The sequence below is a fragment of the Rhinoderma darwinii genome, chromosome 5 (assembly GCF_050947455.1).
Source record: "Rhinoderma darwinii isolate aRhiDar2 chromosome 5, aRhiDar2.hap1, whole genome shotgun sequence".
Classification (NCBI taxonomy): domain Eukaryota; kingdom Metazoa; phylum Chordata; class Amphibia; order Anura; family Rhinodermatidae; genus Rhinoderma; species Rhinoderma darwinii.
Window position 1 is genome coordinate 140,989,229 of NC_134691.1, and position 14,796 is coordinate 141,004,024.

Here is a 14,796-nt window from a genome sequence, read left to right on the forward strand (position 1 = left end):
GAGGGCATTATACTGTGCGGAGGGCAGTTATGGGGGCATTATACTATGCGGAGAGCAGTTATGGGCTCATTATACTATGTGGAGGGCAGTTATGGGGGCATTATACTGTGTGGTGGCAGCTATGGGGGCATTATACTGTGTGGTGGCATCTATGGGGGGCATTATACCGTGTGGGCGCAGCTATGGGGGCATTATGATGTGTGGGGAGCACTATGGTGGCAATATACTGTGTAGGGGCAGCGTCCGGGGGTATATTATATACAGTACTATACAGCAGGCTCGGGATAAATATTAATTCAATGGCGCAGCAAATAGGAGGCGTGGTCTAAATAATCGTAATAGAGGTTACATGTTCAATTAATCGTGATTTTGATTTAGGTCATAATTGCCCACCTTGAAATACAATAGGTGGAGCGGTGTCCCCGATGAACTGGACAAGAAAAGAATCTTACAGGGAGTATGGTTTGCGCGTTCATTGCATTGGAGGGGGGGGGGGACAGACTGAGCGACGTCCTAGAGCAGTCCCCAGGGGTGAGAACAGAACACAGGACGTGGTCACCTATTTCACAGATGCCTGCAAGACCTTGTGACCCAGGAAGGCAACTGCACCTGACAGAACTTAACAGTGTGCAGGGAAGTCCATATTGCCGCCTTGCACACCTGAAGGGCAGAAGCCAGATGGCGAACAGCTCAGGAAGCTCCAACCGCTGTGGTGGAGCGGGCCATGATATGAAAAGCAAGATTCTTACCCGGAACCTGGTAGGTAAGCCTCGCCATAGCTATTCGAATCCAGCGAGCAATAGAGGCCTTAGAGGATGCCAACCCCTTCCTGGGACATTCAGAGGATAAACAAGGAATCCAGCCTCCGGAGGGAAGCAGAGAAAGGAACCTAAGTACGTAAGGCGCGGAAAATATCCCGATTGCGAGACCACGTTTTCAGATGATCGATAAATCTAATGGTTGCACAATATCCTCATTCATGTGAAAACACGAAACAACCTTAGACCAAAAGAAAGACACCGTGAGTAGCACCGCCTTGTCCTGATAAAGTGTCTCAGAAATGGAGAAGGGCAAGACAGAGCTGCCAATTCAGAGATCCTTTCCAGGAAAGAAGATGAGGGGAGACATCTCGCAAGGGTTTGAAGGGAGCCAAACAGGACCTCCAAAACCAAATTGAGTTCCCAACAAGGAATTGTAGGAAGATAATGGAGAACTGCGTGATCTACCTCCTGTAGAAAAGCCTTTACGTCAGACTTCGATGCAAAAAGTGACCGAACAGGATGGAAAGTGCCGACAACTGTCCTTTCAGGGAACCAAGGGCCAAAACGTGATCCATGCCACCATGGAGGAAGGAAAGAACTCTGGATAGACAAAATTGCAGCGCAGGGAGATTGTAATCCTCACACCAATGAAAATAGGACTTCCAGGTACGGTGGTAAACACGGACTGAGAAAGGCTTCCTAGCCTTCAGCATAATGAGAACACTCCGACAAACCGCAAGCCCTCAAAACAGCAGCCTCAACAGCCACCCCGTTAAATGCAGAGACCATAAATTCTGGTAAGAGGTCTCAGAGAGAGAAGGTCGAGATGGAGAGGCAATGGCCACGAGACATCAACCAACAAGGACACGACGTCCAAGTACAAATGACGACGTAGGCAATCTGGGGCTACTAGGATGGCCGGAAACCACTTGGCCTTGAGCCGGCGGAGAAGCCGAGGCAAGGGAGGAAGAAACAGAGTCTTAAGCTGGTGCACGGAGAAGGCTTCTGGATCATGGGCCCGGGAGATGGCATCCAGGTCGAAGGCATTAGGCCGAAGATCTTCTGGTGGAGGGACTACTCCACGGGAGCGAACTTTACACGACTGAGGAATACCACAACACAGTTGTCAACCCCAGGAATGTGTACTTTAGTTAGAGCAGGAACATGATCTTCCGCTACTAGCCAGGCAGCATCTACAGAAAAGTTTTGAATAGGTACTTTGACATAATAGAGATCAGATTTTATAGATCCACCAATTCCTCCTAAAGGAATTCCAGGGAGCAGACCATGACTGCATTCAGTGACAGCTCTGCTGACCCAGACTAAGGCAAAAATAGGGTGCAAGGCATAGCCAAAGGCCTCTGAGGCAGGCTTGGCAAAGGATTACACACGGCAATCCAGAGGATCCTTGAAATGAAGTGGCATTAGCCACAGGCAAAGTAGTAGCTTAGGCCAGACGTGAAAAACATGGAAGATGCCCCTTCCTGAAAAGGATAGATGATATCCAGTCGGCTAGATTGAGAGTACTTCATGTCCAACTGTTACCATTCCTTGAAAGCTATGCCCTCAGGTTCAGAATGAGCTGGAAAAACTGGTTGAAGGGAGAAAATTGTTTCAAAGAAGGAGAGGTTGTGGTATCAGTGATCTGTAAGGTGTCATGGACAGCCTTAATAAGCAGCTCAACAGAAGTGGGGAGGTTGGAAAACCCCTTTTCTGATTCTGAATCAGAAAGTCCCTCCTCCAACAGAGACCCCTCTAGGGGGAGAGGAAGCACCGGACCACACCTCTTGTGGGAGGGGTGAGATAGAAAAGGCCAATGAAAGATAAGTCAGTCAAGCACACCTTGCCCGCTTTTGGGCCTGCTGTGTGAGGAAGACGTGGACAGCGTCCAGGGGCGGTTGGTCGGAAAAATTCCGGATCAAAACCCACCATACCAGGCTTGAACAACACGGACGGTGGCAGGGTTGCAGGAGCCACAGGCGTTTGGCCAGGAGGTATGCATGCATCACATAGGGAAGTAGGCTGGCCACAAGGTAACTTAGTGCTGCATTTAGAGCATGAATAATGGAATGGTTGTCTGGGTAGAAGGTTCTCCCTAAGGGTCAGACATTGCAGTGGGAGGGGGGGGGGGGGGAGGGGGTGGTCAGTACACCACACTCTGGTTTTATTGGTCTCTCTACCCCACATTTCTTTTCACTCAGGTACTACTCTGCAATAGACTACTCCCTTAGGAATTATTGGATGCCTTTATCTAGGTTGGCTAGGACTAAACAGTGTCCCACAGTGAGTAAAACTCAGGGACGGAGGCTAGGGCATCTGCAGGAGAAAAGGGAGGCCAAGGGCCAGTCCTACCCGGTTTTTTAAGTGCCTTGCACTTGTCCTAAGTAAAAAATTTGGCAAGGCACTGTCAGGAGCTCCTGTGTCCACCAGCAGCATCTGTCCGAATAAAGAGAGAGAGAGCAGGGAAACTAGACCACCCTCCTGAAAAGTCATGTGCTCCAAAGGAGCCAATCAAAGGAGAGATGTTGAATATTCAAGAGGGGAGAGTGAACTCGCTATTGGAGGAGAAGGGAATTGCCCCTTCGCCTAATACACACACAGTGCCGCAAGACGGCGCCACCGGCTCTATCCAGCAAAAAATGGTGTCATCCTGCAGAGGAATTTAAAAACGACTGTCAGGCCAGCTTTAAATGGTGCCATTAAAAGTGTACAGGACCCTCAGAGCAGAAGGGGCATACACTCACCCTCCAAGTGGAGAATCTACCAATTCTGACTGAGAAATTAGATCTACCAAATGCATGCCCAGCAGGAGCTCCTCCTCACTGGCTCACCTTGTGGTAAGGGGAGACACTGGCAGGAGAAAAATGGCAGGTGCTCCTTCTGCTGCTAAGTCACAGAGGAGCGGACGTTCTTGTCTTCATAGACAGAGAGAGAACGGCGCATTTGCATGATGACACTGGGCACCCGCCATGGAGGGGGAAAAAACAGACAACTGTCCACTTGTTTTCCAGCTGTAAAAGGAAAAAAGAAACAAAAAAATAAAAAATTGCAGACTCTGCTGCAACAGCAGAAGTGTCTCCCTCCTATGGACACTAAGCCAAGACTGAAGCAGTGGCTGTAGGCAGGGTATATCCTGTAAGGGGGGGGGGGGGGCACTTTCTCAATTCTTACGGTCAAACCTCCTAGCGGCAACAGCATATACCTACAGACTGTGCCTCCCAATGCATTGAACGAGAAAGGTGTTTCAATTTAGGAGAGGATGTTGCAAGTGTGGGTTTCACATTTGGTTTGCCCATTAAATAAATAAAGGCACACAAAGCCCAGTTGCTGACAAATCGTTTCTTCAAGACAGATTGGTTAGTGTAAACCATGCTCAAAAGGTAAACAACTCCCAGAAGACCTGTTACATGCATATTTTCTGCAACGGATTAATGTGCGGAAAATCCACGGGATCTACAGGTGCAGCAAAGTGGATGAGATTTAGACAAATCTCATCCCCACCCACATAATGCCGGAATTCAGCTGCGGTGCGGCTTTATAATTTGCAGCATGTCATTTAACGGGTAACTAAACTTCTTAAAAAAATATTGACATGACATAGCGACATGTCAGACGTTTTGATTGGTGGGAGTCTGAGCACTAAGACCCCCACCGATCGCTAAAACAAACAAAAAAAATAAATAAATAAATAAATTAAAAAAATAAAAAAAAATAAAAAAATCGGCAGAAGTGCTTGGGTGAGTGCTGTGCCGCTTTGTGTCGGATAGTCTTTCCTCGTAAAGCCGAGGGAGTGGTGTAAGGTCTCAATATATATTCTATGAGCCCGTACAAAGTTCGCTTGGCTTTCCAAGGAAAGCTGATCATAAACCGAGCGGCACAGAACTAACCTGAGAGTTTCCGCCGCTTTGTTTTAGCAATCTGTGTGACGCCCACCGATCCAAACTTTTGAGATGTCAATATGACATGTCAAAAGTTTGTTTTAAAAGTTTGGTTACACTTTAAGGCGAGGGCTACACTGACATTGCTGCGACACACATTGTCGCGAGGCCAAAAGGTCGCTGTGTTGCCCTGCCAGCACCACATGTAATGAAAATCAATGTGGCTGCGTTGCAACCCGTGGGTTGCCAAGACACAACAGTCGCAAAAAAATACAAACCTGCTGGGCTGGGCAGGCAGGGCGACAGAGCGATCCATTGTCAAAACTGCAAGGTGTACTTTGTTTCACACTTAAAACTGCAGTAAATCCGGAGCTTTATATAGTTTTCTACAATTAATACGTCACACTAAAACCACAAAGATTTCCGCAGCTACATTGCGTTTCCACAGCAATATGCGCAGCATAGACGCACTATTTGCTGTGGATTTCTGTGACCAATTTACCTGCGGATTTTCCATTGTAGAAAATCTGCAGCGTATCTGTCCTATAGAAACATACCCTAATAAAGACACATGAAGCTGGAAACTGCTACAAAAGCATTGCTTAAAGACCTGGGTGAACATCAACCCACAGTTACAAATGAAGAAAATCTAATACTGTTGCTACTCTCCCTAGAAGATCAGTCCAAGAGCACAATCGAAAAAATCAAAGCGGTCATAAGGAACCCAAAGGTAACATCGAAAATCCTACGGTAGTCTCTACAAACTGCAGAATCATCTGTTCACCAGTGAAAAAAACTTGGTCTCAATTGCCCCAGACCACCTGGATGTTGCATATTGCTTTGGGGAAAGTGTTCTATAAACAGATGACAAAATTTAAACTTTAATACAAATGCACAAGGTTATATTTTGAGGAGAAAGAACACTGCACACCAACTCCTCATCCCAGCTGTGAACAAAGGTGAAGGAAGCATCATCGTTTTGGACTGCTTTGCTACCTCAGGGACTAGACACCTTCCGATCATTGAGGGAATAATGAATTCAAAGGTGTATCCAAAACATTTTACAGGAGAATGTTAGGGCAGCAGTCCATGATCTCGAACTCAAGAGACGTTGAGTGATGCAACAGGACAATGACCCAAGGCACAAGTAAATCAACTAAAGAATGGCTGAAAAAGAAAGATTGTGTTAGTCTATAATTTTGACTTCGATAACCATCAGATCTTATTTAATTAGTAATCAATGCAGAAATCCAGGTAATTCCAAACGGTTAACTTAATTTTTCTTGCAACTGTATGTATTATAAGTGGAATAAGAGACAAACCTAGGCAGCACAACTACTGTGTAGCTGAATGTTAAAAGGGTTGTCCAGGCACTGACAGCTGATGAGCTATCCACAGAATAGGTCATCAGGACATGATTCGTGGGGGTCCGACACCCGGACCCCGCACCGAGCAGCCGCTCCTTCTGCCTCAGGGCACCATTTGTCAATGCCGGAAGCAGATGACTTCGGTCACGGAATAGCAGCCAAGCTGCAGTACGGCAGCTCTGCTCCAATTCAAGTGAAGAGTCGCTACTGCAGCACGGCCACTATGCAGTGGTCGGTGCCATCTGCTTACGGCTCCGAATACTGCATACTCTGCATAACAACCGGCGCCCAGAAGCAGCGGATAGGTGGGGGGACCGGGTGTCGGACCACCACCATTCACATACGGATGACCTATCCTGTGGAGAGGTCATCAGTAGACCGTGCCTGGACAAACCCTTTAATGCCAATGTGCCAAACATGTTCAGAATCCTAATTGTATGTTGTATTAACATGGCTGTATCACAGCTGCATGAGAGAGCTGTACACTGAAAAAAGGGGCAGCTTTTCCTCCATTTCTACAATGGGGTCTCATCCCATTTTTGCCAACATACAACTCTTTATAGTAGGGGTTTTGAGTACTTTTAGGGCAGTTGAATCACTAACGGAATTATGTATTTAGTTATTTTTAGTTTAGTTATCAGGCAAGGGGGGAAAAAAAAAAAAACACTGCAAAGAAAGAAAAAAAAGCTACAGCATGTCCTATCCATCACACTTCTCTACATTTGGCATGTACGGTTAAGGTGCCCACCGGCTATTCGCCAAACATGCAAAAATAAAGTCCACGTTGCATACGTTTGGCTAAGATATGTCAGAGTGCTTTGGCTTCAGATGTAATGAAAAGCATAGTAAACTAGGCTTTTTAATACAACTGTAAACATATACCTTTTTTTCAACAGGAGTTGATGGTAGGAATATGTGTTTATATACACAACCGTCATCTATCTGCAAATACATCCTCGTTAACTCTGGACGACCCGTGCCGTAGTACGGCACAGGCAGTAGTCTGCAGAGGACCGGCACTGTACTATTACGGTGCTCTGATCACATGGGCACTGGTACAATTTCCACATAATCAGGAGCAGGACCTGAGATGTTGTACACAGCCGTGGTCCTGCTCTAATGGCAAAGACCAAAAAGACCTCATCTCCATCGTTTAACCCCTTGTATGCTGTGATCAAAGCAGATTGTCGCATGCAAGAGAAAAGCAAAGGAGGAATCCCTCCGATCGTCTCACAGGGATATTCTGTGACACGATCTACACCCAGGGTCCATTGAAGATCTGCGTTAACAGACTGTACTTGCATTTCTATATATGAAAGTACATTATGTCAAATCATAATTAATCTGCAATTATAGAATCAAAAAATATTTAAACATCTGTGAAAAAAGAAATTGATGATCACTGATTGATGGTCAGTTTGCTTATATTCTCTGTATTAAATTATATTGTGAATCATCAAGCAGGATGCTGAATTATGCAGAGATATAATTTGTATTCCATCTGCAAAGACTTTCTCCCCCTTTTTCAAGATATCTGTCGTCTTAAAGAATCCACTTAGTGAAGAAAAGTCATCTGTTGCTTTAAGACAAGTATATTAATGATGATTTTGTATGTTTCTTAGTTAGCTATGCAGCCTTGGCTCTCATGTGAAACTTGTTGGAAGATGCATGGTGACCATGAAATAGAAACCGCTCTTTAACCCCTTAGTGACTAAGCCTGTTTTGGCCTTCAGGACCAGCCCCATTTTTGCAAATCTGACATGTGTCACTTTATGTGGTAATAACTCCAGAATGCTTTTACCTATCCAAGCGATTCTGGGATTGTTTTCTCGTGACATGTTGTACTTTATGATACTGAAAAAATTTCGTCGTTAAATTCAATATTTATTTGTAAGAAACGCCAAGATTTAGAGAAAATTAGCAAAAATTAGCATTTTTCTAAATTTTAATGTATTTACTTGTAAAACAGATAGTAATACCACACAAAATACATACTAGTTTATATTTCCCATATGTCTACTTTATGTTTGCGTCGTTTTTTGAACATTCTTTTATTTTTCTAGGACGTTACGAGGCTTAGAACTTTAGCAGCAATTTCTCATATTTTCAAGAAAATTTCAAAAGGCTATTTTTTCAGGGACCAGTTCAGTTCTGAAATGGCTTTGAGGGCCTTATATATTAGAAAGTCCCCAGAAGTCACCCCATTTTGAAAACTTCACCAATCAAAGTATTCAAAACAGCATTCACAAAGTATTTTAGCCCTTCAGGCGTTTCACAGGAATTAAAGCAAAGTAGAGGTGAAATTTACAAATTTCATTTTTTTTCTTCAAAAATTCATTTGTAACAAATTTTTTCTGTACCACAGAAGGTTTTACCCAAGAAATGCAACTCAATATTTATTGCCCAGATTCTGCAGTTTTTAGAAATATCCCACATGTGGCCCTAGTGCGGTCATGGACTGAAACACCGGCCTCAGAAGCAAAGGAGCACCTAGTGGATTTTGGGCCTCCTTTTTTTTAGAATATATTTTAGGTACCATGTCAGGTGTGAGGAGGTCTTGTGCTGCCAAAACAGTGGAAACCCCCCAAAAGTGACCCCATTTTGGAAACTATACCCCTCAAGGAATTTATCTATGGGTAAAGTTAGCATTTTGAACCCACAGTTTTTTTGCTACATTTATTTGAATTAGTATGTGAAGGTGAAAATCTACTTCTTTTGTGAAAAAATGGGGAAATTTTAAATTTTTACAAGGAATAAAGTAGAAAAAACACCCCAACATATGTAAAGCAATTTCTTCCGATTATAGCAATACCCCATATGTGGTAATAAACTGCTGTTTGGACCCACAGCAGGCCTCAGAAGAGAAGGAGCACCTTTTGGATTTCTGATTTTGCTGGAATAGTTTTCAGTGCCGTGTCGCGTTTGCAATGCACTGGAGGGATGAAAACCATGGAAACCCCCCAATAGTGACCCCATTTTGGAAGCTACACCCCTCAAGGAATTTTTCTAGTGGTAAAGTTAGCATTTTGACCCCACAGTTTTTTTGCTGAATTCATTGGAATTAGTCTGTAAAGGTAAAAATCTACTTTTTTTTCTGAAAAAAGGTAGCCATTTTTAATTTTTACAAGGAATAAAGGAGAAAAAGCGCCCCAACATTTGTAAAACAATTTCTCCTGATTACGTAAATACCCCATATGTGGTAATAAACTGCTGTTTGGACCCACACCGGGGCTTAGAAGGGAAGGAGAGCTATTTGGCTTTTGGAGCTCAAATTTAGCTGGAATAGTTTTTGGGTGTCATGTCGAATTTGCAAAGCCCCTGAGAGACCGAAACAGTGGAAGCCCCCCAAAAGTAACCCCATTTGGGAAACGACACCACTTAAGGAATCTATGTAGGGGTATAGTGAGCATTTAGGCCCCACACGTCTTTTGCAGAATTTATTAGAATTAGGGCGTGAAAATTAATATCAACATTATTTCCACTAAAATGTTGAATTTTTTCAATTTCACAAAGGATAAAGGAGAAAATGCACCCCAACATTTGTAAAGCAATTTCTCCCGAGTACGGCTATACCCCACATGTGGTCATAAATGTTTTTTCATTCGAAAGTAATTAACCCTTACGAACTGATTCATGTTTTGCTTTTTCGTTTTTCCTCCCCGCTTTCCAAGAGCCACTACTTTTTTATTTTTCTGTCAATAGAGCGGTGTGGGGGCTTATTTTTTGCGGGACGAGCTGTAGTTTTTATTGGTACCATTTTTTGGTACGATGCCATATCGGTGGACGTAAACGGCTGTTTGGGCACGCTGTAGGGCTCAGAAGGGAGGGACGCCATTTGGCTTTTGGAGTGCATATTTTGCTTGATAGTAGTTCTGGCGTTTTGCTGGTATTTCAGTTTATAATATGGGGCATATGTAGACTGGGCAGAGTACATCAGGGGCATAATAAGAGGGTATAATAATGGGGTAAATAAATAATAATCCACAGATATGTGGCCAGTGTCGCACTTATAAATGGCGCCCGATCTTATCCACTTTTGGAACACTCTGCACATTTTGCATCGCCATAATCTGGGAGCCGGAACTTTTTTTATTTTTTCACCACCGGAGCTGCGTGAGGGCTTATTTGTTGCGGGACAATCTGTAATTTTCATTGGTACCATTTTGAGGTACATGCAATTTTGTTGATCACTTTTTATTCAATTTTTTCGGCAAGCAAGGTGACCAAAAACCATCAATTCTGACAATGATTTTTATTTATTTTTGACGGCGTTTACCCTGGGCTATAAATGACCATTATTCTTTATTCTGCGGGTCGGTACGATTATGGCGATACCATTTGTATATAAGTTTTTTTATGTTTTGCAGCGTTTGCGCAATAAAATAACTTATTTAGAAAATAATTTATTTCCTGTGTCACCATATTCTGAGAGCCGTAACGTTTTTATTTTTCAGTCAAAAAAGCTGTGTAAGGGCTTGTTTTTTGCGGGACGGGTTGTAGTTTGTATCGGTACTATTTTGGCGTACATGCGACTTTTTGATCACTTTTTATTGTATATTTTGTGAGGGGTGGTGACCAAAAAATAGTGATTCTGGCATAGTTTTTCGTTTATTTTTTTTGCGGCGTTCACCGTGCGGGAAAAATAATATTATAGTTTTATAGTTGGGGTCGTTACGAACGCGGTGATACCAAATGTGTGTCATTTTTTTTTACGTATTCATTTTTTTTCCTATAATAAAAGACTTATAATAGGAAAAAAGCAGTTCATGTTTGTCACTTATAACTTTTATTTTTACACTTTTTTTAAAACATTTTTATTCTTTTTTTTACTTTTTTCACTTGTCCCACTAGGGGACACTTAGACTTGCAGCTTTGATCGCTGCTGGAATACATTACACTACACACGTAGTGTAATGCATTCCAACTGTCATTGTGACGTGACAGTCACACTGACAGGAAGCCTACGACGACCACCCTCGGGGTGGTCCTCATAGGCTTCTGTACATGGCAACCCGGAAGCCATTGTTGCCATGGGTACCATCGCCAGCCCCCGTGATTTCACATGGGGGCTGCGGATCGGCGCTAAAGACCTTAATTGTGGCGTTCAAAATCGAGCGCCGCAATTAAGGGGTTAACTGCCGATATCAGCGGCGACAGGCCGCTGATCGGCAACGGGGAGAGCAGGGCTGACACCCTGCACAGTTAACCGCCGCTGCGGTGTAGCGCCGCGCGGCGGTTAGCTGTCAAAGCACTGACGTAACTGTACGTCAAGGTGCGCAAATTTACTGCTCACCATGACGTACAGTTACGTCATGGTGCGTTAAGGGGTTAATGGGGGTTGAGGAGAGTTAGATAATAGTGTGTTCTAGTCTGACGGGAAAAATATACTTTTGATAGGAAGAGAACCAGCTATTGTATTCCTTTTAAAGGCCAAAATAGAACAGGTGTTAAGTGACGTAAGCATATAACGAAGAATTATAATATTACATTCAAAATGTAATGTATGTCTGTGATTGGCTCAATATGAAATCTTCTCATTGTATGCTATTCGCTGAATCAGAGTTAGGGCTTATTCACACGAACGTAAAATACGTCCGTGATACGCGCGTGGAAATCACGCGCGTCGCTCAGACCCATGTTACTGAATGGGGCCGTTCAGACGATAAGTGAATTTCACGCACCGCATGTCCGCTGCGTGAAACTCATTACAGGTCCTATATTTGGCAGTGTTTCGCGCTGCACGCACCCAATGAAGTCAATGGGTGGGTGGGTGTGTGCAAATCGCGCTTGGCACACGGAAGCACTTCCGGGTGCCGAGAGTGATTTGCGCAACAGTAGTCAAATAAGTCAATGAAAACAGAAAAGCACCACGTGCTTTTCGGTTTACAAACATAAAAACCGTGTCATAATGATGGCGCGAAAATCACAGCCACGCATCATATGCTAGTGACACACTGAGCTTTTGCAGACCTTTTGCGCGTGCAAAAGGCACACGCTCGTGTGAATCCGGCCTTATTGTCACATTGCCTCTGATTGGCTAACCTCAAGCCTACACCCCTTTTGAATATTATTGTAATTGAGTTTGGCAATAAACCTCAGAGGAGTATTTTTGAACATACAAGCAATGTCTGCGTGTCTAATTCCTCTCCAATATATATTGATCTAATCTAGGATTAGGAGCTGGATAAAGTTCCTGGAAGGAGTGTCGGTTGAAACACTCATCTAATATTTCAGTGCAATATATTTTGAGCCATGACTTCCACAACATCACTATAACCGTAATGACCTGTTCTATAGATCTATATTATGTAAGGTAGTTTGTAACACTGTAAAAAAAGCTTTTTTTTGCATTTGTGTTTAAATATCACTTAGTATAAATAAACCTATACGTAGCTAGAAAATACCAAAAGAAAGAACATTTAGCCCCGCAAAAAAAAAAAAAGTAGGTCTCATACAAGTATGTCGTTCTAAAATTAAAAAAAGTTTTAAACTACCAAAATGCTTAAAGGCAAAAACAAAAAAATTATTTTGGGTTCCGAAGGCAAAAACTGGCCGGGTTTTCAAGTGATTAACTAAAAAATATAGTGAATTAGAAAATTCACATACATTTTTAATATTTAATAGAAAATTCTTAGTCTTTTGGAAGAAGCAATTTTCTTTTCATCACAAGTGTATTCTTAAATTATTCTGTGCACATTTATTTACTTTCACAGTGTAAATGATTAATTGCAGTAATACACCTAATGAAGGCTAGCGGTTTACATTATGAAATAAATTTTCGATACTGTATTCAGACAGCATGCCAAAGAAATAACGGGTCCAAGTCTGGAAATACAGGCACAAAAAGTATTGCGTATTTTAGCAATGGATGTAAACAAAATACAAGGGATCAGGATTAACAAGTGACACTTGTACAATAGGATGTAATACATGGATACACAGTAATTCTTTGCAACTGTCTTGCGCAATGCACTGTACACACGTTAGAGCCAAGTGCCATATACATACGGGGAGAGGATAATGCAGGCATAGGAGCAGTGCTTGCACCATCTGCAGCAGGTATCCGATCCGGTCTATACATAGCTGAGAGATTTCAATAGTGACTGTGGCATCTAAGCGGTTAGACAGAGGGAGGGGGCTCCCTTTGGCACCACATCGACGCCTAAAGAATGCCTTAAGGTCTGCCATGTATTCATCAATAAGCGTTATTTTTTATTATGCAGAAATAGGAAAAGTATCCCACCCCAAAAAAAAATATATATGCAGAAAAATTTTTTCCCAATATATCATATGTACCCCAAAATAGTGCCATTAAAAAAAAAATGCAACTTGTCCTGCAAAAAACAAGGCCTCATAACTATTAGTTAAGGCTATTGGAATGCAGTGTTGGAAAAAAAACAAAAACACCTGCTGTGTCCTTTATGCACTAAATAGCCGGCAGTGTTGGTTTTAACTGAAGTCTGAGTCTCTAAGGCTCCATGCACACAACCGTGCCCGTAATTACGGGCACGGATGGCCACAACCAGCCGGCCATATTTACGAGCCGTGCTCCCATTATAAAATATGGGAGCGCGGACCGTAAAATAAAGATCTAGGACATGTTTCTATGGCACGGACACCTTCCCGTAAATATACGGGAAGGTGTCAGTCGGCCATAGAAAAGAATGGGCCCGTAATTACGGTCCATAATTAAGGGAAATTTTACGGTCGTGTGCATGGGACTTTAGGCTGGATTCACACGACCATCTTACGTCCGTAATGGACGGAACGTATTTCGACCACTAATCCCGGACCGAACACACTGCAGGGAGCCAGGCTCCTAGCATCATAGTTATGTATGACGCTAGGAGTCCCTGACTCTCCGTGGAACTACTGTCCCGGACCGAACATGATTATAGTACGGGACAGTTGTCCTGCAGCAAGGCAGGGACTCCTAGCATTGTACATAACTATGATGCTAGGAGCCCGGCTCCCTGCAGTGTGTTCGGTCCGGGATTAGTGGTCGAAATACGTTCCGTCCATTACGGACGTAATGTGCTCGTGTGATTCCAGCCTTAGGATGCGGTGTACAGATGTTCATAGAACAACATACACTCACAGCAGTGATTCTACTGCCTTCTCAGGTGCCTTCTCAGCGCCCCTTTAGTTAATAGTGGATATCCTTTTAAGGATGTGCTCACATCAGTCGACTGCGCTATTGTTTCCACAAAAACACAAACAGCACATGCACATCCGTAGCCGTCCAAACTGTGGAAGCGCCCAAAGACTTATATGGGCGAGTCTGTGCCGCAATTGCGGACAATAAGACATGTTCTATATTTTGCAGATATTTCTATGGCCCGGACACAGATCCGTAAATATACGTAAAGGCACCCATGGCCTACAGAAATGAATGAGTCCGCAATTTCAGAAAATTATTTTTTTGTGGTTTACAGTCGTCAGATGTAGTCAAATAATGCAGTAGTCTCCCAGCATGCACTGACAACGGCAGGCAGATACTTCACGCAGAAACCCACCCCTCCCTCCCCAAAATGTACAGAACAATGCGCAGAACAACGTAAATACTGGATATATGCTATTGACTTCAATGGGTTCTGTCGGGTTTCCTCGATAATGTCCCTTCTTTTGCCGAACAAAATAGCGCAGAATGATGTGCTATTTTTTCTGCCATTTTAGACCGCATCTGCGACAGAGGCTTATAGCGAAACCTTCGATGCAGATGTGAACACATACAGGCTACAGAAAAACATCTGAACGGAAATCTGTGGGCAAATTCACAGAAGAATCACT

At 43.2% G+C, this 14,796-nt stretch overlaps 1 protein-coding gene across 2 annotated transcripts in view; it reads right to left on the reverse strand.

The window, feature by feature from the left end:
• The window catches only part of CDKAL1 (CDKAL1 threonylcarbamoyladenosine tRNA methylthiotransferase), an 845,495-nt gene that overhangs the window by 683,061 nt on the left and 147,638 nt on the right, over positions 1-14,796 (reverse strand). The gene's annotated exons all lie outside the window — the stretch shown is intronic.